We start from the raw sequence: 22,495 nt of genomic DNA, 5'->3' as shown, positions 1-22,495 counted from the left end.
CAAGTGAAGCAACTCCTTCGCTCTCTCAAGTCTGACTTGTTGCTTCTTTGTAAGGCTTGCTTTTGACGTCAGATATCTTCTGTTCTTTCGCTATTTGATTGGCACTTCGCCGGGGATTTCGCTCAAGTCGCTTTTTCACTTTTTGAAACATTTCACGTAACGTTGAAGTCTTTTGATGACCACCTCGAGTAATGGTGCGATAAACAAAAACTTTATTTGCCTTAAGGTGCTCGAGCTCACGAGCTCTCGCTGGTTGTGATTTTTCAGCCGAATATAATGCAATCACACCAATACGTTTGAAACCCATTACTGAGTTTCTTTTTTCGCGTTAACACAATGCTTCCGCGCGCTTGTAAACAATACTCTGGACCTGTCATTTATCCAACTAACAGACAGCTGATGCCCGTGTATCAGCTGCAAGAGCGGTCTGAAGTTGGTTACACTTCGAGTGCCGAACCCTGTAGTTTAGGTTATGACAAAAGAAGGTGTAGAAATATCCAAAACAAGTTTTTATGTGTCTTTACCCCTAATTCTCTCAAAACCGTAATTTGAAGGGCACCTGTTTATCCACGAGTAGTGTTCAACACACAAAAAGACATCAGAAATCAGTTTTATATAAAAAAAAGCAAAAAAATCGAATTTTGTAGACCTGTGGTGTCCTACAACATTGTAATATGCCACAAGTCACAAATGTTTCTCGATAAATAAAATTTGTATTGTTCACCTTAATTACACAGTGAGTGGTTCCACTTGTATGGAGCAAAAGCTCAAAAATAGTTTTCTATGAAACTAAAGGAGATTTCGAAACAAAATTTGGCACAATTGTTACTCTTTTAGTTATTTATTTCAGAAAGTACATTAAGATATGAAGTCTTTTCAATGTACGTAATTGTCCATTGACTTACAAAAATTAAGTTAAATTAGCACTTACAAAAGTTTAGCTCAAAATTAACAAGGACGACCGCCAGCTGACGCCCTAAGTAAATTGCTTGAGTTCTGTTTTTTGCTACGCCGCCTTGAGTAAATCTAATTCTGCAAGAGGTTTTTGATGTTTTACAGCTTTAAAAATGAATTTGAATTTGCAACAAGGAGTTTGTATTAGATTTTGCGTTAAAAATGGATTCAAAGGTGAGTAGACCTTAGAAATATTGGAAAATATGATTCGGTAATGATACTCTAAAGAAAACAGCTGTTTACGAGTCTCATGAACGTTTCAGAAGAGTTCGTCAGTCTATCGAGAATGACGAACATAGTGGCAGGTCGTCGACATCGAAAACTGATGAAAGCGCCAATGAAATGAAAGAACAGTTGATCAATAACCACAAATTAACGATCAGAGTGGTAACAGAGGATTTCAACATTGCTTATAGAATACTTGAGAACACTGCAGTTAATGCTTTGTGTTTGCGGCGTGTTGCTGCAAAGTTGGTCTCAAAGGAACTGAATTTCATGCAAAAAAGAAACCGAGTTGATATCGCCACTCATATGACTTCCAATGCTGAGTACGACCCAACATTCATCATTACCGTAGACGTTACGTAGATTTAGGAGTACGACAGGCAATCTAGACATCAGGCGAGTGAAGCCAAGATAAAAAAAAACCACGTTGTCTTCAGTGAAAAAAGAAAGCGATGCTCATGTTTTTTTTTGGATTACAACAGCATTGTTCACCTCGAATTTTCACCAGAAAGTCAGACAAATAATGTGGCCTATTTTTAGGGCTTTTTGAGCCAATTGCGTGAAACAGTTCGCCAAAAACGAAACACTTTGTGGGAAAACAACTTGTCGAGTTTGCAACATGATAACGCACCGTAGCACAGTACCATCAGTACTCGTGGATTTCTAGACCGAAAATAGAGATCCAGAAAGGTTTCGGGAACTGAGTCAAACGCTGGCATAAATGCCTTGCTGTTAATGGGGAGTACTTTGAAGGCGATAATATCACTTTTGCAGTATACCATAAACTTGTATTTTGAATTTTCTGAAAATATTCCGGGAACTTCTTGATCAAGGTGGTATTTACTCGAGAAGAAGCAAAGAGGAAGAAAAGAGGGTATGGAAAGAGGTTACTACATAAGGAGGTTTGCAACTGCAGTTTTGGAATATCCAATCGATTTTATACATTGGCTCAGTCTAAGTTGGTAACGTAGATTCGACGATACAAAAAATGCTAACGGATTTTATGTGATAAGTTTTATCGTTGTCTAAAAAAGGCAAGCAAAGTAAACTCTTTACTGAATCTAGTACAACTGTAAAATATTAAGGAAAAATTCTACGTTTCACAGTCCGGCAAACCAACTAATAAAAACCGCAAAGACGATGAATACATGAATATAAACTACTTTTCTTTTGGTAAAATATTTGCAGCAAGATATTTATATCTCATATTTGGTTTTCTTAAGAGACTTTGCTACATAAATTCTGTGGGATCAGTCACAAAAAATATAGAAATGCAGAAATTGAACTTTAAGAAATAGAACATAAAAATGATTACAATCACGAATGTGCTGAGGACTTAGTAAGAGTCTTAATATTCTTTATATTTGTACAGATATCAGTAATTTAAAGTCAAAAGCCAAAAATTAAAGAAAACTATTTTGCCAGACGATCTGATAATAAAACCGAATACCGAAGGTTATACACAGGGAAGACAATTTGAAACAATTTAAATATTTCTATGAAGCATTAATAGGAAAGCTAATTATAAATGTGTATTAAAAGTCTCAATGCTTTAATTATAAAGGGTTTTCCAATAACAGGTGTTATTTTGAATAGCCCACTATTTCGGTAGATGTCCCTTTGGAAGCTGTCATTTTTTGATATTGGACAAGTGGAAACTACGCCATTAATAAAAATGAAATGGTACACACTTAAATAACGCATTGAAATTATTAAAATTCACTATGAAAATGGTGCAAATTTGGCAGAGACGGTTCGTAAAACTCGAACATTTTTGGGTAATCGTGAAGCACCTTGTCGGACCGCAATACAGAAATTGGTGAAAACATTCGAGCTGTTGGGACAAGTTAGTGATGTGAAGAATAAAACCTGTGCACGTCGCTCAAGAACAGCCAAAAATATTGCTGTTGTAGCCAAAAGTGTTGAAGAACCCCCAGATTTGTCCATTCATCGTCGTTCTTTGGAATTAGCCACTACACAAACGTCTTTACATAAAAATTTGGGTCTTACGGCTTATAAAGTCCAGTTAACACAAGAACTCAGGCCGGCCGATCATCAACAACGTCGTGTCTTTGCTGATTGGGTCGTTTAAATACATAAAAGTGATCCGGAATTCCATCGAAACATCATCTTGAGTGATGAGGCCTATTTCCACCTCGGTGGCTTCGTTAACAAGCCAAATTGTCGAATTTGGGGCTCAGAAAATCCAAGAGTTATTGTTGAAAAGCCTCACTATCCTCAACGTGTGACTGTTTGGCGCGGTTTATGGTCCGGCGGAGTCACAGGACCTTACTTTTTTGAAAATGAAGCTGGGCAACAGTTACGGTGAATGGATTGCGCTATCGAGAGATGATCAACTATTTTTTATGGTCGGAATTGGATGGTATTGATCTGGACAACGTTTAATTTGAACAAAACAGCGCTACGTGCCACACAGGCAACGAAACCATTGATCTTTTACGGGAATAACACCTCTTATTGGAAAATCCTTTATTTATATAATTTCAGATGCAATTGAAAATGGAGCAAGACCTTCCCAGGTATCCAAACAAAAAATATAACGAGTTCCTAAAAGAATTAGAATAATGAATAGTGAATAGAAAAAATGAACTGCGATTATTCACGAAGTAATACAGATATATAATTAAAATTTTTCACATAAAAGTATGTACAAAACTACGAGTCGCAATTACTCAATAAGCCGCGCAGTCTTTATCGTGGTCAACTATAGCCTGGCCTCTTCTCGGCATGCTTTGAACCAGCTTTTCTGCATAGCTCGTCGACAAACAGGACTAGATTTTGCGAACTTGACGCACGAGTTGCTTTAAATCATGGACTGGCCTTCTGGCAAGATGCGTTTTCATAGTTCCCCACACAATTTAAATGGGGTTGGCGTCTGGGGACTGGGAAGGCCTGTCCAATACTGTGACTCCATTTTCTTGTTTCTTAATGTGTGTTTTCTGAGAGCAGTGGTTTCGATGGTGTGTGACGGTAGGATATGTTCGCCTCCTTCAGTCGTTGTTCGATGGTGTTCATACTCACATCTATTTCCTTTTTAGCAAGAATTGATCATGCTTGGCGTAGTCATAAAGAAGGGGCCCGCTTAAAAAGTTGGACGGTCACTTTATATTGCTTTTTTGTCGTCACTCCCTTCACGCCGCGCTCGGAAAAGTCATCAACATTTTTGTACACTTTATACCGCTGATTCCACATCAAAACAAGCTTTTTTGATTTTTAATAATATAACTTTTGCAGGCGTCGAAACCTTTGAGTGAGACTATTATGCAGCAAAAAGCAGAACGAAATATATAATATCTTGCAGTTACAAGAAAAAAAAACGGTTCTTTTCTTTTGACACAGACTGTACATAAAAGCAGATATACAAGGTGGCGTCGTTCGTCGATCATATTTGACACTTGAGAATTAGACGGCTGCGGCATACAAACAGACAACCAATGGAGCGCGTAAAGGTCAAAATAAAGATTTCCAATACCCAAAATAATTTTTTTATTTAGTGAAAAAGTTATTCGAAAGCAAAATTGGATGATTAATATTGAATCTGAGTATTTTGATGTAATTCAAAAGCATTCACTACTCTTCACTCTACTACTAAACGATGTGATAGCGATAATCTTTATCATATGACCTCTTCGATCAAAAAGGAAGTAACAAGTAATTAGCTGAGTAAGTAGTGGTCATCACCCAGTGTATCTTGAAATCGTCAGCTTCGCACTAGCAACTCGAACTAGAGGGGTAGAAAAATACGAACACATACATAGGTACGCAGAAGCGTAGAAGCATTCGCCCGTGCACACAAACACTTATATACATACATATGTTCATATGTAAGTATGCGTGTAAAACTCCATTTCATTATTTGCAACGTGTTTTTGTACGATCGCTTGATCTGCGTTAAGGGGAGCTACCCATCTATCTGATCTTGTCACCGGTGTGGTGACTTGTCTATTCGCATTAGAGCCGACGATAAAGTTGTTAGTTGTACAGTTTCTGGCAATACCAACAAATGTTTATCAAGCCATACATAAGTATGTACATATGGCCATTCATACATATACATATGTACGTACGTACAGTTATATGAAATATACTTTTTCTCCATGAATGAAAAGAAATGAGCAAAAAGAGAAACGCCAAGTAATCGAGCACGAGAGTGTGAATGTGATGCCAATATATGAATGGTCTTTTCCAACATTTTAACTCCACCTCTAACGCTAAACTTGGGCAAATACTTATATGCAAGCACACATACGAGGCAAACAAATATATGAACAAGACACACTTGAGCGCACATTATTGTTGTTATTTAATGTTCATTAATAATGGGATTTAGGTTGGATTTTTAACTTCACTTGAAAACAGCAACAAAGTACATTATATCATGCAAATGTGCCAGTACATACGTATGTAGATGTATCTTTCTACATATCTACATCCTATAAGTATATACAAATGCTGAGAAAATACACAAACGGAATTCAGTTGTTATAGCCATTTTTGAGAACTGCGTATACATTAGGTACGCTTACATATATTAGAGATTTGACATCAAACATTCTGCGTAAAAAGATTCCGAAGTTTAAAATTGTAAAGATATAAGTTCAAAAATGAGTGAAAAAGTTATGACCTCAAATTATTTTCCTGTTCACCACTGAGTAAAACGTAGCGTAGTTTTTATCAAAAGCAAACTTGAGAGCAACTTTTTGCTCAGCGTGTGGACTCCTCTTTCGTTTGCTTCAGAAATTTTGATTTTTCGCGATATTCTAAAACCTCCGTTCAAATGAAAGCATAGTGACAAGCGACAAGACAAGGGAAACGGATCTGCACTTGATAAGTGAATAAGCAGAAGTGTCTAAGCAGAACTCCCATCAAGCTATTACGGCTTATATCAAGTTGTTTAGGTTTGCGTCAAGTAGGGGGAGCAATAAAAGGATAGCTTTTACGAGGGTTCCCATTCATATTTATGGTCTTGGGCACTTGTTGTCAGGAGCCACCTGATGTTTTCATTGGAAAGTTTCAAAATTTTTGATGTGTGAGCCATATTAGCGTTATTTCTAGTAGCTTTACAAACTCAGCTCGTCAAAGAAATTCAATTCAACCGTGAACATTTTTGTGTGATTATTTTTCACAATTTTTGACGTGGGTTAATACGTGGGTGGCGGCCGCCGTGGCGGTTGGTGCTTGACTACCATTCGGAATTCAGAGCAAGAACGTCGGTTCGAATCTCAGTGAAAGATCAAAAATTAAGAAAAAGATTTTTCTAATAGCGGTCGGCCCTCGGCAGGCAATGGTAAACCTCCGAGTGTATTTCTGCCATGAAAAAGCTCCTCATAAAAATATCTGCCGTTCGGAGTCGGCTTGAAACTGTAGGTCCCTCCATTTGTGGAACAACATCAAGACGCACACCACAAATAGGAGGAGGAGCTCGGCCAAACACCCAAAAGGGTTTACGCGCCAATTATATATATATATATAATAAGAGAAGTGCAACGAAAATTGGTTCAAATTAATACAAAATTATATTGAGATAAATTGAGAATATTTGGAAAAACAATAAAAACCTTTACAACAATGCTCATTTTTGTGAACTGAACTTTTTTGGTGCGTAAATAACTAGGATTTTTTCAAGATTCGCACTAAATTTTGAAAGTAATCATTCAACGGTGAATGAGCCATCACGACTAAATATGGATTAATGTGAGTCTTAACACTATAAGATTTGCCGTAAGAACAAAGATGGCAATCTGGTGACTGACGTCCAGAAAATACGTAAGTTAAGGAGGGAGCACTTCTCGCACTTGCTAAATAGTGACAATTTCGCATGTCCGAATTGATGCGAATTCGTATTCAATGCAGTACCAGCTGGTGATAGCAGAGGAAGAGCAAGGCGTCCTCTGCGTTGAAAAGATCAGGTGGAAAAAGACTTGGCTTCACTTTATGTGTCCAACTGGCGAAAGAAAAAAATGACTGGCGTGCTTTGTTAAACTCGGCCAAACTCACTTAAGCAGAGGACACGAAAAAAAGAAGGACACGATAAAAAATATGATGACACAAATAATGATAAAAAATTCTGTAGTGGGACAAAACCCAATGAGACTTTAAGGAATTGTTTTAGGTCAATAAATAAACACTTGGCTGACATTACTTAAGAATTATCAATATCAAAATGAGAAAGTGAAGTACTAGAATTTTTAGGGAGGAAATAGTTATCTCCCGATGTGTCTGTCACTCGTTGCCACAAAAAATATTGCTGTGTCATGAACACCATAACTTACCACGGCGACAGACGTGAATTCGTACCATCTTTAACCAACTTAAAATCATTCCTAAAGTTATATACTAAGGCTTAATGGAGGAAGTTTTAGAAAAGTTAGAGTTTTGTCCAGTGTATAAATCGTAGTAGTTAAGGAGAGGCAATGATAGTTAAAACTCAAACCCCTTACTTCATTTTTCTAATTTTTTTATATTGGCTAACCACGATAAAGCAAGCCTATAAAAACTCTTTATCCTTTTTCTTTGTTGCCGCGAGGATATGTTTGTGAGTTTTTGTAACTTTTTTGAGCGTTGAATACGTGTCAGCGCGAAGTTGACATGTGATTTAAAAATAACATGTGATTTTTTTTCTACCATAACCATTTACTTATTGCACAGAGTGTATGACCGTGGATTAAAAATTGAAAATAAGCTTCCGCGCTTTTGACCGCCATTCAGTTTTGTTTGTTGTGGAGTACTTCATATAAATTGTTGTACAATAATGGCAGAACTTTCTTTTTTGCTGCTACTGTTATGGCACATACCGTTATTGTTTCGACATTGTTATTGCTTAGCTGAAGTTCTCTCTGTAGTTCGATATTTTTGAATTCGCTTTGTACACAGTTTTCTTTCGCACATTTCGCCTCTGTGTCGCTCCACCAATGGAAGTCGTCGAATGAGCCACCATCGCTGTGCTCAAATCAACAACAACATTGTTGTTTACAATCTTTTCCACAGTGTGTGCATAATCGCTACAATTGCTGTCACTAATATTATTACAATACAACTGCTGTTGTTGCTGTAACTCGTATTTTTCATCTCTTTTATGGTATATTTGTTATTGTTGCTATAATTTTGAAGTCGACACGATTTACTACCGGAAAAGACAAATTAAGTTGGTTTTGCATTTGAAGCCGACTTCTCGCAGCGTTTTATAAGCATGTACATATTTCCATACATACATACATACATACATACATTTAATTTTCAGCTACAAATACACGACCCAACCAACATCGATTAGACTCCATTTAATGCCTTGCCCCACATCTTAGACTAGCCCTGCCTTGGTTTAGAGGTCTGATAGTAGGCGTACAATTTCATTACAATAATTCAATTGTCTTCGATTTGATTATTTTATAGTTGACTACTCATAGGCAAATACCTATTTATTTTCGTCTATGTGTGTATATATACCTATATGCACGTATGTATGCGCTTTATAGGTTTGTTGGAATAAATGATTGTTTGTGTTGTTTAGCATTGTGTGGGTTTTTAAAAAATTTATTTCATTCTTGCGAGTCTTTAAGATATTTTCGTATCAAGCATTCAATTACAAAATTGTTATAATAAATATGAAATTCATTCATAGAAATCGATTTGCACTCAATTCAAGTGGTGGAATTAGACAGAAAATTTATTGATTGACTTGCGAATTTAAAAAATAAACAAAAATTCATGCAGTATTTACTATTTATTTATGTATGTCAAACGAAAAAAACCCGATAACTTGAAGCATAAATGTCAACACAAAAAAATAGAGTAAGCTGAAAACTATAGAAAGGGCGACCGGGCTGTTCGCGTCAATTATCACAGGGTAGAGCTGCTCTATAACACTTATAAGGCCCTTCTATGGTATATCGCTCGTTGTCAACCAATTGATTTTGTCTTACATGAATGACTTCAGTCTTGGCTAATCGGCCTTAATACAGATTTTCAGAGTGCGTTAAATCCAAGTAAATAAATCGCCACACATCACCTTTTCGCCGAGTTTAAACCCCTAAAACAGCTGACTATTCGACTAATTCGACTGCCTAGATTCCTAGGCATAGCATAGTTAAGCACGACCATCGGCTCCATAAAGATGATGAATAACTTTGAGCTGCGCAAGACTGTAATTGGTTTCAGTCAAGGTTTGCTTCACTTTTGTACGACTTCCCCACCTCAGTGCTTAAAAAAGTGGTACGCGCTACCGTTTTTAGCTGAAGCTACGCGGTCGCGCTATTAAGCAAAAGTAGACGAGACGAAAGAGACGATATCGCACCTTCTGTGACACTCTTTTGCTCTATCCAGGCGAAGATTCACCCCTTTAAATGCAAATCAGGGATATTCTAAAATTTTCGAAAAGGTCACATTGGTTTTAGAAAGTGCTTCAGAAACTCCAGCTGAACTCCAAAATGCTAGATATTCACATTAAACCGAGGTGCATTCATCTGAGGTGGTAACACTTGAAAAACTGATTTGTTTTTTCTAGCTCGCAGTTTGGTGGTTTCAATCTCAAAGTAACCTCATGGTTTCAATGTAAAATTTACTTACTTTTTGTTTGTTGCTTCACTTGTTTATTTACATTTGAATTGAAATTTTGACACTCAAATCAATAAGTTGCAAAAACAAAATACATGAAAACTAAAATGCATTTTTTAGTTTTGTACTACTGCAAACATCTTGCATGGGTTCGCTTTGAATAAAACGAAACCTCCAACTGGATACACAAATAATATGAAATAAAATAGAGAAACTGTAAGTAAATAGAAAATACAACCGAATTCAGGTGCTCGTTCGGCAGCTCGAATACAGAAGAATGCAGCAAATTTAAATCTAAACAAATCTCTGCTATTTTGACAGGTCAGCACTTAGCTCGGTGGGGCCCTTTCAGAGCAGAAGACTGATGATCATTATCTCTGTTAATGTCCAGGTTTGGTAGCTAGATGATTAAGGTCATTGGGTGCGCCTTTATTCGCCCGCCTGGGGCCCAACCTGGATCTCATCAATCAATCATTTATCTATTATCAATCCACTACATCAACAGCTCTGGTTGGCTGTTGGAGGTATCATAATGGTGTTTCAATGGAGCTTTAGTGCTATTTGGGAAATGCCAGAGTGGTACTTCAGCCATTTCTCTTACCTACTTAGCTCTGTCAAACATATTAAGAGCCGGGTTGTGATTACTACTTTACCCGAAAATAAATTTTCCTGCCAGATTAAAGTGTTTTATGGTCGTAAAAAAATTCCCTAAGCGGAGGGATGTGTCAACATCCTATGTTAGTTAAACTACAGTAAAACCAATCGATGCCCTCAAAAGAACTGAATGCGGCTCTATTTTTTCGAAACACAGTAAAATAATATGATGATGGCTTTATTTTTGTTCAAAATATTTTGCTTGGCAGTCAATACACTTGTACATTTGCTTGAACTAATTTTCTTTGCCACTTAGAAGTGGCTACGAGCTGTTTAGAGGCTTCAATAGCTTCTTCAGACGTTGAGAAACATTGGTCTTCCATTTTATTTTCATGTTCGGGAACAAAAAGAAATCATTAGGTGCCAAACCAGGGTTGTAAGGCGGATGAATCATTAATTCGATCTTTTGAGTACTCAAAAGCTCTTTTGTGTAAGCCGATACGTAAGAGTTCCCATTGTCTTGGTAAAGTATGTTTCGTCTTGGGCAATTGATTTTCCTTAATTCTCCGTAAAATTCTGGCAAACAAATGGTTGTGTAGTACTCAAAATTGACTGCTTCTTAGTTTCTTCGTGGTACAGTTGCGGCATGACCAGATTTCCCGAAAAAATAGGCGACCATTTGCATTGGGATTCCTCTTTTGCGAACAACTTTTGCTGGATTAAACCAACACGGCACCTATACTGTCTATTGCTGTTTTGTTCCCGGCTTATATGAGAACATCGAAGATTCGTCACCTGTTACAATATCACAGGCATGCTTTGAACCATTGCAGCTGAATTTCTTGAACATTTCCTTGCAATAATCGACACGAGTGCAAGTCCTTTTCTTGGTCATTGTCAAATTATGCGGAAACGAGAACAAATCTTTCATGACCAAATGTTGATACAATATTGAATGTACAATATAATTGAATGTATACGTATACTAGGTCCCTCTAATGCCCAAGGATGCCTGTATCAAGCGATATTTCACATGACGATTTTGCGTTATCAGTTAACACGCAGCCTCGATTGTTTCTGGCCTTCATAAAATTCATTCTGCACGTATCGACGGCCACGTTGGAACTGGTATCCAAGCGTGCATTCCACTGTGGCTAATCATCTCTTGTTGACGCAGTCCATTAACCTGCAACACCTGTTATTGGAAAACCCTATATTTTTATTACTTACGGTTTTTTGCTATTTTAGTAAGTACCGCTGGAGTATTTTTTGTTAATATAACAAGCAATTTTGTTTTTTTTTTTTTTCGAAGAAAATATCGAATTACAGCTCATCGGAGGTAATATTGCAGAGTCGACCCTGTTAAAAGGCAACCCTCGTAATAAAAAATAGACCGGCGCATATAACTACTTTTATGGTTCCTCCAAAGTACTTTACCAAATTTGTTCTCCAAATTTGTGGTGTTCATCTTAAGAAATTTCGCAGAAGGTGGTGTAACTCCATATTTTTTAGGAAAACCTTTTTCATAGTCCTTCATGGTTTGAATTTCCTGTCAAGGATCCATCGCTGCTAGAACCGATTTTTAGTGTATCCGCAGCGCGTTTTGAATTCGAGACCAACTGGCGGAATGCTACGCACAAATATGCATGTACATTAAGATACGACGGCCAACATCATCAGCTGTGGCTATTCGTAAAATTCTGTATTGATTAATGAAATTGATTTATTTTACATAAACGTAATAAAAACTTACCGGCAGCGCTGCCAGCTGAAAATACATGTGCCCAGCTGTCTCAATCTGCAACCGTTTTACCCATGTATATATGTAGGTATGTAAATTGTAGGTGGTTTTGAAATTACTCATTTTCGTTTTTCCTGGGTATGTTCCAATTTTTATTGCAGTTTATGTTAAAATATATATGTATGTAAGTTTATAGTGGGATATGCATACATTTTTTAATGCCTATATTTTACGTATAAGTGATATAAACATTTGGCACGCGCTAACCACGCGGCACATTCCCTCTTTAGTGCGATATGTAAACCATTTTTAGAAACATATGAACATTTGTTTGCCTTGTTTAACGCACGAATGGCCAACTTTATACACCCATGAAATCATGGCCCACAGAGTAACGCATGAACTCATTTGAAATCATTTTTATTATCAACTTGGCATAGTTGGCGAAAGATAAACAACATTTCGGTTCTAAATTCGCATGTGTGAAAAGCGTATACACATTTGCCACCCCTGCAGGGAAAGCCTGTGGTGAGTATTGGGGTCTGTATTTAGAGGGTAAAAGTAGTCAAAGTAAAGTAAAGTAAGAAAAAATCAAAGATTAGGATTTTGCCACGATTTCGATGCGGCGAAATTGACTTACGCTTCTGATACAGTGACTTGCTGGCTAGCATAGAGCTAGAGGCCTATTATTATTTTTTTCTAAGTAATATATAAATAAAATTCAATACAAAAAAAAATTCAATAAATGCAACCTACTGCGTCGAAATTGAGTTTTAATAAAATAAAAAAAGGGAAAAATAAATCCGTTATTTTCTCGGTAGATGACTGTAGTGATCGATATCTCGCAAAGCATTGATCACAAACAATTTAACGTTTATGCTCGTTGTCAAGGCGACATTTCACATAAAAAAAATCGTTTCCTGTTTTTTGTTTGTTCCATGCAGTTATGAGCTACAGGGTGTTAACAAAGGAAGTCTTTTTTTGACGTGATAACGTCTTATAATTCGATTTAGTCGGCTGCACGCACGAAAAAATGTGTCGTTACCTTGCTCATTAGTTTAACCTTGCTCATTTGTCGTTACCTTGCTCATTTGTCGTTACCTTGCTCATATGTCGTTACCTTGCTTATTGCCGTTACCTTGAATGAACTGCAAGCGAAAGCGCGGAACGAACAAAGCAAACGAACGGCAACGTTCGACATCTTGCTCTCTCCTACTTAAGTGAGCGTATATATGTATGTATATGCGCATATGTACATATATAAATTCACGTATTTGTATTTGCATATGCCTTCTTATTGATTATTATTAATTTGATTTACTTGAAGAATTTAAAATAAAACCAAGTTTGTTAATAATACCTGTTGTTTTAATGTTATTGTATTATTATTAATTTTTTTATTATATGTATATGAAGGAAAAAATGTAAGGTAATATTTACCATGTACCTTATAAGATATGTTGTATACTATATTAATATATGTAATATATATAAACATGCATATACATATACAATTTCGCGCAATTTTCAAAAAGAACAAATCTATATGTAAAGATGCATACAAGTCATATGGACATATCAAATATACGAATCTATTCCGTACGCAAGGAAATGTAAGCTAATGTGCTTGAACTGCAAGCGAGAGGGCGGAACGAACGACAAAGAGCACAATCGGCCCCCGCGTTCGGCAACGTTCGACATCTGGCTCTGTCCTACTTGAGTGAGCATATATATGTATGTATATGCGCATTTGTATATAAATTCTCATATTTGTATTTGCATATGCCTTCTTGCTGTGTGCATGGTAATGAACCATTTCTCTGTTGAGAATAGGAAGACGATAGGAAGAGTAGGAATTGAAAGGGAGTGATTCGAGGGTAATGTGTCTCTAAAAAGGCAAATCGATGATGGTGCCTCTTAGTGTTGGTGACTTATTAACGTCTGATGCACAATCGAAATTGAAGATATCTTTCATGAATTTGATAAATGTTTCGTCATTTTTCACGTTTGTGTAAATGTAACTTGACCTATTCCATAGCAATTCCATTTACCTCCTTCTCTATATCCATTCAAAATATCTATCAAACAAATAAATTTAAAATTTCGTTTTGAAAATTGCAACCATTCCATCAATATTTTCTTATGACGTTGTCACGTTAAACTATCGTCAGTAAACCGACTTTACAGACAACCTCTTTTTTTATTAAGGCGAAAACGCAAGCCAAGCCGCTGAAAATGTGAATTCTGTTTATGGTGCCGATGCTGTAACAGCTAATTGCGTGCAATTTAGGTTTCGTCATTCCGTTCAGGTTTTTCAGATGTTAAAGAAAATGCCGATAATGTAATCATAGAAATAATCGAAGTTGTCCGGCAGTTTACTAGTCTTAGCGCCGTCCAGAAGCTAAAGTTCGACCATGAAACCGTTTTAAACCATTCGCGCAAAAATAATGGATTTCTATTTCACAAACTAATATAACAAAAATTAAATGATTTAGTTCAGTGTAATCGCTTAGAATGCAATTTAAGAACAAATATACGAAAGCACTTTATAATAATATAAAATAATTTAATTAACTGCGTGTCATTGGGACAGCAAAAACAATATAATCTAATGAAAGCAGCAACTGCAGCTTCATCAGAGGAAAACTTAAGGAGAAATAAAACTTTGGCTGAAGGAGATTAGTAAGGGACGCTTTGAGGATATTTGACTGATTTTTGTGGTTTTTACATTTAAAAAAAATACAGAGTTTTCGTAATTTTGTGTAAGAATATCAAGCAATTCAGAGTAAAACTGAGGGAGTTATACTCGTAGAACTTTGACTGAACGAATTTAGTAAGATAAACTGGGAACTAGTGACACCTTGAGGACATTTTATTGATTTTTTTACAACATCGGATTTTCTGCTCAGAGCGGTATGACGTTAAAGGAGGTTGGCCTCTGAAGGCAATATCCTGTAAGACATGGTAGCATTTTGAGGCAGATTTCTGCTTTCTTCTGTGTACTTCGTACAGATCACTCTATCCGCAAACCGGGTTTTGAGGGTTGTGCCAGGACTATCTTTCCAAGCAGGCTGGATATGAAGTAGAGAGGAATCTGCACGCCCATAGGCACCTCTGTTTTCCCCGACGGCTTCAAGATTGAATCTGGAGTGGAAGCGGGGGTTTTCTATAAATCAGCCAATATTTCATTTTTTTAAACTGTCGAAAACTAGTAGTGTTTTTCAAACACAGGTCTTCGTGATTCCGCAGGCATGAAAAATGCTCAGGGATCGCTGTTGGAGGAAGACATAAATATCTTTTCCGATAATGAAGGAGAAAGAGGATAGACAAGGCCGAAGCAATGTTCCACCTCTCTCTGTTCTCTCTCAACACCTGCAAGGAGGAGATCAAGCGACTCAATCCTGCAGGAAAGATTGCCTATGAGCTTGCCAGGAAGGGATCGATAGAACCGGTTTTTGTTGTCCCCATCTGAGACAGCGGTGTCACCTTGACCGTTATTAAAGGGAAATTGCAAATTGATTGATTAAAAAAGCGCAAGATAGATGGAGTTATATTTTATCGTGCGCTATCTCAACAAATCTTTGGCTCCAGTACAAAGAACCCAAGACGCAACTCAAAGCGGTGGTCAGCGGTCACTGGGTAATTAGAACTTATGCGGAGAAGCTTAGACTTTCGAACCACTACCATTGCAGAGGCTGTGGGGATCCTGCAGGGAAATAAGTTGTTGAACACTTTCTTTGCAAATGTCCGGGCTCGGCGGCTAGGCGCTTGAGATTTCTTAGTGTGCCTTTTGGGGATAGCCAGAAGCAGTTCTCCGGCCTAGATCCCTTTTCTCTCCTCCACTACATCAGCAGCACTGGATGGCTGTAGATGTTTTTAGAGTTTTGTAATCTCTCGCAGGTAGTGGTCTACGTTATGGTACCAAAACGGTCCTTTTGCAATCTAACCTACTATCGACCTATTATCAACACCAAAATGTGAATCTGATAAAAATACAGCTTTTCATTCCTTCTAATTCTGCTTAGTTTAATATTTTGTAGACTTTTTTCAGATAATTACACGAGTAATAAATAATTTTTCCTTCGTTTCATTACCTCAATCTAAATGTTTATTAAATACACTTTTTCCTTTTTTAATAACTAACTTGTAACCCTGTCCGAGCTCCTCCTCTTATTTGTGGTGTGCGTCCTGATGTTGTTCTACAAATGGAGGGACCTACAGTTACAAGCCGACTCCGAACGGCAGATATTTTTTATGAGGAGCTTTTTCATGGCATAAATACATTCGGAAATTTTCCATTGCCTGCCGAGAGTCGACCGCTATTAGAAAAAAAACAATTTTTCTTTATTTTACGTTCTCTCTGAATTCCGAATGGTAGTCACGCACCATTCGGCAACGGCGGCCGCCAATTGCAAAAGCTCTAAATCTTCCGGTAGGGGGATTAATTTTGCGCCACCTTGTACGAAGGGCGGTTACTGCACTGTCGTGATTATTTGTATTAGCTGCTTGCGATAGTAAATCTACAAAGCCTGCAAATATTTCAAAGCCATATAAAAGTTAATAATTTGGTTTTTTTATACTTTTCGGAGTTAAGTTGTAAATCAAAGTTTTGTTTCTCGAACTTAACAATGATTCAAAAACCGAAAAAGAAATGCAAATTTCAAAAGGGCAACAGCCATTGCTCTAAATTCACTAGTAGCAGTGCATCAGTTCGGCTCTAGTGGACTTTCCTGCGGGGTATTACAAGTATGAAATATTATTACACACACAGGCCACTATATGTTTTTTCGCACAGCTTAACATTTGTGCAATGCGCGCTAATTAGACATGGCCAAGAATAAACGCACACGAAATATTTGAGGAATCCCTGACGTCGAACGAGCGTCGGTCCCGCGCATCATGAACAACAACCGCCTGGCTGGCTGATATTGAACTCAAGCGCTGTTTATGATCACCGGCATAGCAAGAAAAACAAAATTACACCGATTCACCGCATATTTGTATGTTTGTGTGTGCGCACATGTAAACAATTTTGCATTAGACGCGAAGGTAAATTCGAATATTCAATTGTGCGCTTATTTGCCAAATATTTAGCCACCTTTGCAAACGTCATTTTGATGCTGCGATTGTGTGCCGAAAATAATTGAATTCTTGGGAATTTTTTTGGTTTTATTTTTAGTTTTTTAACTCAGCGCGCGAGCAAATGAAAATAATATACAAAAATGTGTGCGAAGGTGAAGGTGAGTTGAAGCGATACGCACGCAAGGTTTACTTTGATGGGTATATATGTATGTAAGTGCTTATGTGCATATGTGTGTGTGAATGTAAGGGTGTGCATAAATATTGTGGCTAACTGGCAGCGAAGCGCTGGGCCAACGTCATCACTTGAGAACGCCCGAGGAAGTACTTTGCATGCGTATTAGCTAGGGGAAGTGACTAGAAGAAGGGGAAACCTCGGAAGCTCACCACTTACAATTTCATGCAGATGTATTGTTACATTTTTACACTTAGATATGGAACCAACAATTTTAGTGCAACCGGCAGCAAGTGTAACAGTGACGTCGTAAGTTGTTACGTCATTGTTTTGTTGTTGGTATTTTTATGCACACTGCAACCACCACTTGTGGGTGTGCGCGCTGCTCGCACGTGTCCCGTTGAATCAAGCGCAACGTCGTCCTTTCATTCATAAACTGTAAGCGAATAAAGCACATGTATGTTTGTTTGTATGTGTGTATGCATGGGGATATTTATACTGTCAACACCACTACTATATAGGCGCACACTAACATTCAATAATCTCAAAATAGTGCAATTATCGCTTTGGGAAAATTTCTGTAAACAAATTGTTTTTAATTTTAGCTATGGGCCGCACACTTCATGTCTATTTTTGATGCGGCATGACTGCCCTGGCCGCACCGCGGATAAACCTGCCCACTTTTGCTATTCTCTTTTAGTTATATTTAAAAATAAATTTCAAACACATTTAGTTCACTATGACCGGTGGTAGTGTATATACTTACATACATAAGTGTGTGTGTGTGTGTAGGCAGCACTAGTGGCGTTCTATACTCTTGGAACAGGTTTGCTGCTGTGGGGGCGGTGCAACTCAGGTGTGAACACTGATCTTGACGTAATGACCGTTCAATTGCCCGACTTGACCAGCGCGGGAATGTAAACAATGCCTTAATGGGGTTTGCTTTCTCATCCCGCCAAAATCGTTAAGCAAATATCTTAGAAACTAATCGATACTCTACAGCAAATACTACAGTTTTATTCACTGAGTGTGGTTTAGTGTTGTAGAGCTTCGGCTGTTCGTAACAGAGGGAAAGTAATTGTAATTTTTGAATATTTCCGTAATATGAGCACCTGAGTACTCTTATGTGTGTCGATCATTCTTTCTCTCTAGACTACTAAATAGTTGCTGCAATTGTCGTTGCTCGTCCACTTATCACATTTAACAGCTACAAATTCTGTAAAATGACTGTTAAGAGTACGCACTGTTAGAGCTCAAGTGTGTTTACTAAGTTACCTCTATATTTAACATAAGCTGGAGCGAAATTTCGATAGCGAATAGAGGATTTGGTGTTTCAACCTGGTTTGGTATTAGTGTAATGTTGGCATGACTTACGATTTAAACAATGTTCGATTTCTCAGCGAGAAATGTTAGTATGATTGTATGATTTGTAAAAATTAAATGCTGTAGAGTACTAATAGCATAACTATGAAATGCAGGGAGACAATTAACTTTTCAGAGAGCATCTCTATGTTAAACTAACGAATTGCTAACGTAGCAAATAGAGGGATGACGAACAGGAGGGATTGATAGTACGAACACATTGACGCTACGATAGGCAGCAGCTATTAAATATTATAATAATATTAGTTTGAGGAAAAATAAATACGTTATTTTTTTGCTAGATGGCTGTAGCGATCGATATCTGGTAAAGTGTCGATCAAACAATTTTAAGGTTTATGTTAGTTCTCAAGGAGACATTTCACACTAAAAAAATTATTTTGCTGTTTTTTGTTTATTAAATTCAGTCGTAAGTTACAGAGTGTTCACAATGGAAGTCAAAAAGTAGAAAATTCGGTAGATTTTACAGTTTTTCTTTGATAAAGGCGAAAATGCAAGCTAATGAAATTTTGAATGGTGTTTATGGTGCCGATACTAAAACAGCTAACTAAGTGGAATTTTGGTCGATTTTGTCGATTCCCGTTAGGCATTTTTGAAGTTAAAGATGCACTTCTCAAAGGCAGGTCCTCAAAAATATCCTTCAAATCACAGAAATAATCGAAGTTGACAGGGATATTAGTAATCGTAGCATCGCCCAGGAGCTTACAATGGACCATGAAACCATTTTAAACCACTTGTGCAAAAATTATACGCAAAAAAAATGAATTTCAATCAAATAAATATGCACCCAAAGGGTGAAATTGTAGATGTCTCCAAGTTAAATCTATGTAAAGGGTGGTTAAATTTCAAGGGCCGATATTGAATGTGAATCACACCTAAACGTCAAGTTTTTTTCTGCATTTCATTTGACATTTTTCAATTTCAGACTAATTCAATTTTAACCATGGAAAGATACACAACGCTAAAGCTATTTAGGCTTATTATGAAAACGGGCGTTCTATTCAAAATGCATATCGCGCACTTCGTGAAGAAAATCATCTTCAGTGATGAGGCACATTTTCACCTCAATGGATTCGTCAATAAGCAGAATTCTCGCATTTGGGCGAATGATAATCCAAGAGTGATTGCCGAAAAACCAATGCACCCAAAAAGAGTGACTGTTTGGTGTGGTTTGTGGACCTGCGGCATCATTGGGCCGTATTTTTTCCAAAATGAGGCCGGTCAAGTAGTTACTGTGAATAGTGTTCGCTCTCGTGAGATTATAACGAACTTTTTATGGCTCGAATTGGAAGATATGGATGTGGACGATATGTGGTTGCAACAGGACGGTGCCACTTGTTACACAGCTAACGAAACCATGGCTCTTTTGCGCGAAAAATTTGATGGCCGAATAATCTGACGTCGCGGCGATGTCAATTGGCCCCCAAGATCATGTGATTTGACACCGTTGGACTTCTTTCTTTGGGGTTATTTGAAAGAAAAGGTTACGTCGATAAGCCAGCAACAATTCAAGAGCTAAGGGATGAGATAATTCGGCCCATTAACGGCATAGAACCTCAATTATGCCTCAGCGTCATCGAAAATTTGAACCATCGGATGGAGGGGTGCCGCCGAGGCCATTCGGCCGATATTTTGTTCCATGCGTAATTGAGTCATACCAGTATCTATTATCATAATAAAGAGAACTGACAATAATTTTCTAAAAATATTGTATTTTATTAAAATCAACACCGTACGACGTACGACGTAATTCGCAAAACTTATAAATTCTCCAATATCGCGGTTAAATTTGCGCCACCTTGTATAAATAGCTCAAGAAAAAGAAAAACAATGGCAAATAACAGACTTTGTTGCAGCGATAAAACGAACAGAAGCCGTTAATAATTTGAATAAAACTTGACAGATGGGCGGTACATTTTTGACATATCTACTGATGATAGCATTTTTGGTCCAATCCGTAACAAACGTGCACGCTTGTTATCAAGTAGCAATGAATAGTTACAAAATATTTTGTTTTTTTTTCCTAATTTCAATTTGCATTTTTTACGTTTTATATGTTTAGTACTTATGGATTGAATTTTCACTGTTTCCTAATTTAAGTTTTTTATATTCAAAATGAATTGTTTTTTGTTTATAAATATTATCTTATATGGATTTCACTATTACGTTTTTTGCACAATTTTTTGGGAAAATATTTAGAATTTTTTCATCCAACACAATTTTTTTAAAAGTTGTAGGACCTATCCCCAAATTTACCGTAAGTCGCATGTATTTCTTTAAATTTTTTTTTTTTGCACGCATTTCCAAGGAATGTATCTGCCATGTAAAAACCGAGTTTGGTGTACATTGAATGTTTTTGATGGATTTTTTATTGTAAATATAATACTAAATAGTCTGGCTCCTCTATTCCGAACTATAAGATTCAGTTTGGTAACAGAGTACTTTGCTACAAAGAAAACTACTGAAATATCTATTTTAGTGCTCGCATTTCGTTTACACCATGATGTTCTACGAAGTTCCCCTTTGCAGAGCTCTGGAACGCATTCTGGATTAGGTCCGTTTTAAGTCTGTAAAGTTCATTCTTACTTAAACCTATTTTACTTCAATTCTCCATAGAGAAACAAAATTCTAAAGCCGCGCATTGTATTTATTGAATACGAAAATCATATCACTATTCTATAGCGACTCGCACCAGCAACATAAGTACTCATTTGTAGGATACGATTATCGAATATTACAATACATAAGCAGCACCTGTCTGCAGACAAGCATTTTAACATAAATCCCTCTCATGCTAAAATACATAAAACTGTTACTACGACTTAGTTCACTACGAATGTGTAACGGTTTCGTAACAGTTTCATACGAAGCCTGTGCTCTGTTAGTTAGCAATTATTCAACTATCCCCTCGGTTATCCCGAGCCAAAGGCTTAGAATGCCAAAAGCAAGCTCACGCGGAGATAACAATTTTGGAATATGTCTACATCTAGACACTGGGTATTTCATCACCTAGACGCCCCTTCTAAGCTCAACTGCTAAATGGCTACGGTTGGTTTAGGTGCGAGTAGTACCAGCAATTGTCATTAAAATGGCGTTATTGAGTGGGGTAAATATTATAACTGGCTCCTCCCTGCTGAACTGTTCCACATTGGAACTCATTCCTCATAAAAGTGCGGATGTACAACTATTCCATCAGCACGTCGACCAAATTTATAAGAAATGTATTTTATTTTTAGGTATTTAAAATTGTTTAATAGCTTACAATTACAGTAAAATATTAAGCCAGTGCCAAATAAGAAGTCGTTAAAGTGGGCAATATAATTAACAACAAATTTCACCCTAGGCAACCTAATGTGCATCTGTGCTTGTCCATTTGTTTCCATCATTTCAAAAATCCGCATGTCAACGCCCAAAATTATCTCAACTGCTTATGCATACACATACATACACACACATATCTAAGCAAATATTAGTACACAAATTAGCATCAACAAGTCACTCGTTCGTTCCTTTCCTTATATGGATTCGCACTCTTCGTTTCGAACTAAAACAGCACAAATGATTCAGTCACAACACCGGTAAACAATAAACAAAGACGTAAGAGTTCCACAAAAATTTTCAAATAAATTTTCGTTGATGACGTCGGTGAAGGCTGAAAGCCAAATAATGCAAAGAAAATCTAAACAAAAGGAAAATATAAATGTACATATCTGTGTGTATGTATGTATGTATATGACAACGTATGTATGTATCCCTTTGTGTGTGCCACAAAT

The sequence above is a fragment of the Anastrepha ludens genome, chromosome 2 (assembly GCF_028408465.1).
Source record: "Anastrepha ludens isolate Willacy chromosome 2, idAnaLude1.1, whole genome shotgun sequence".
Classification (NCBI taxonomy): domain Eukaryota; kingdom Metazoa; phylum Arthropoda; class Insecta; order Diptera; family Tephritidae; genus Anastrepha; species Anastrepha ludens.
The sequence above is the reverse complement of the archived record's forward strand: the minus strand, read 5'-3'. Positions refer to the sequence as shown.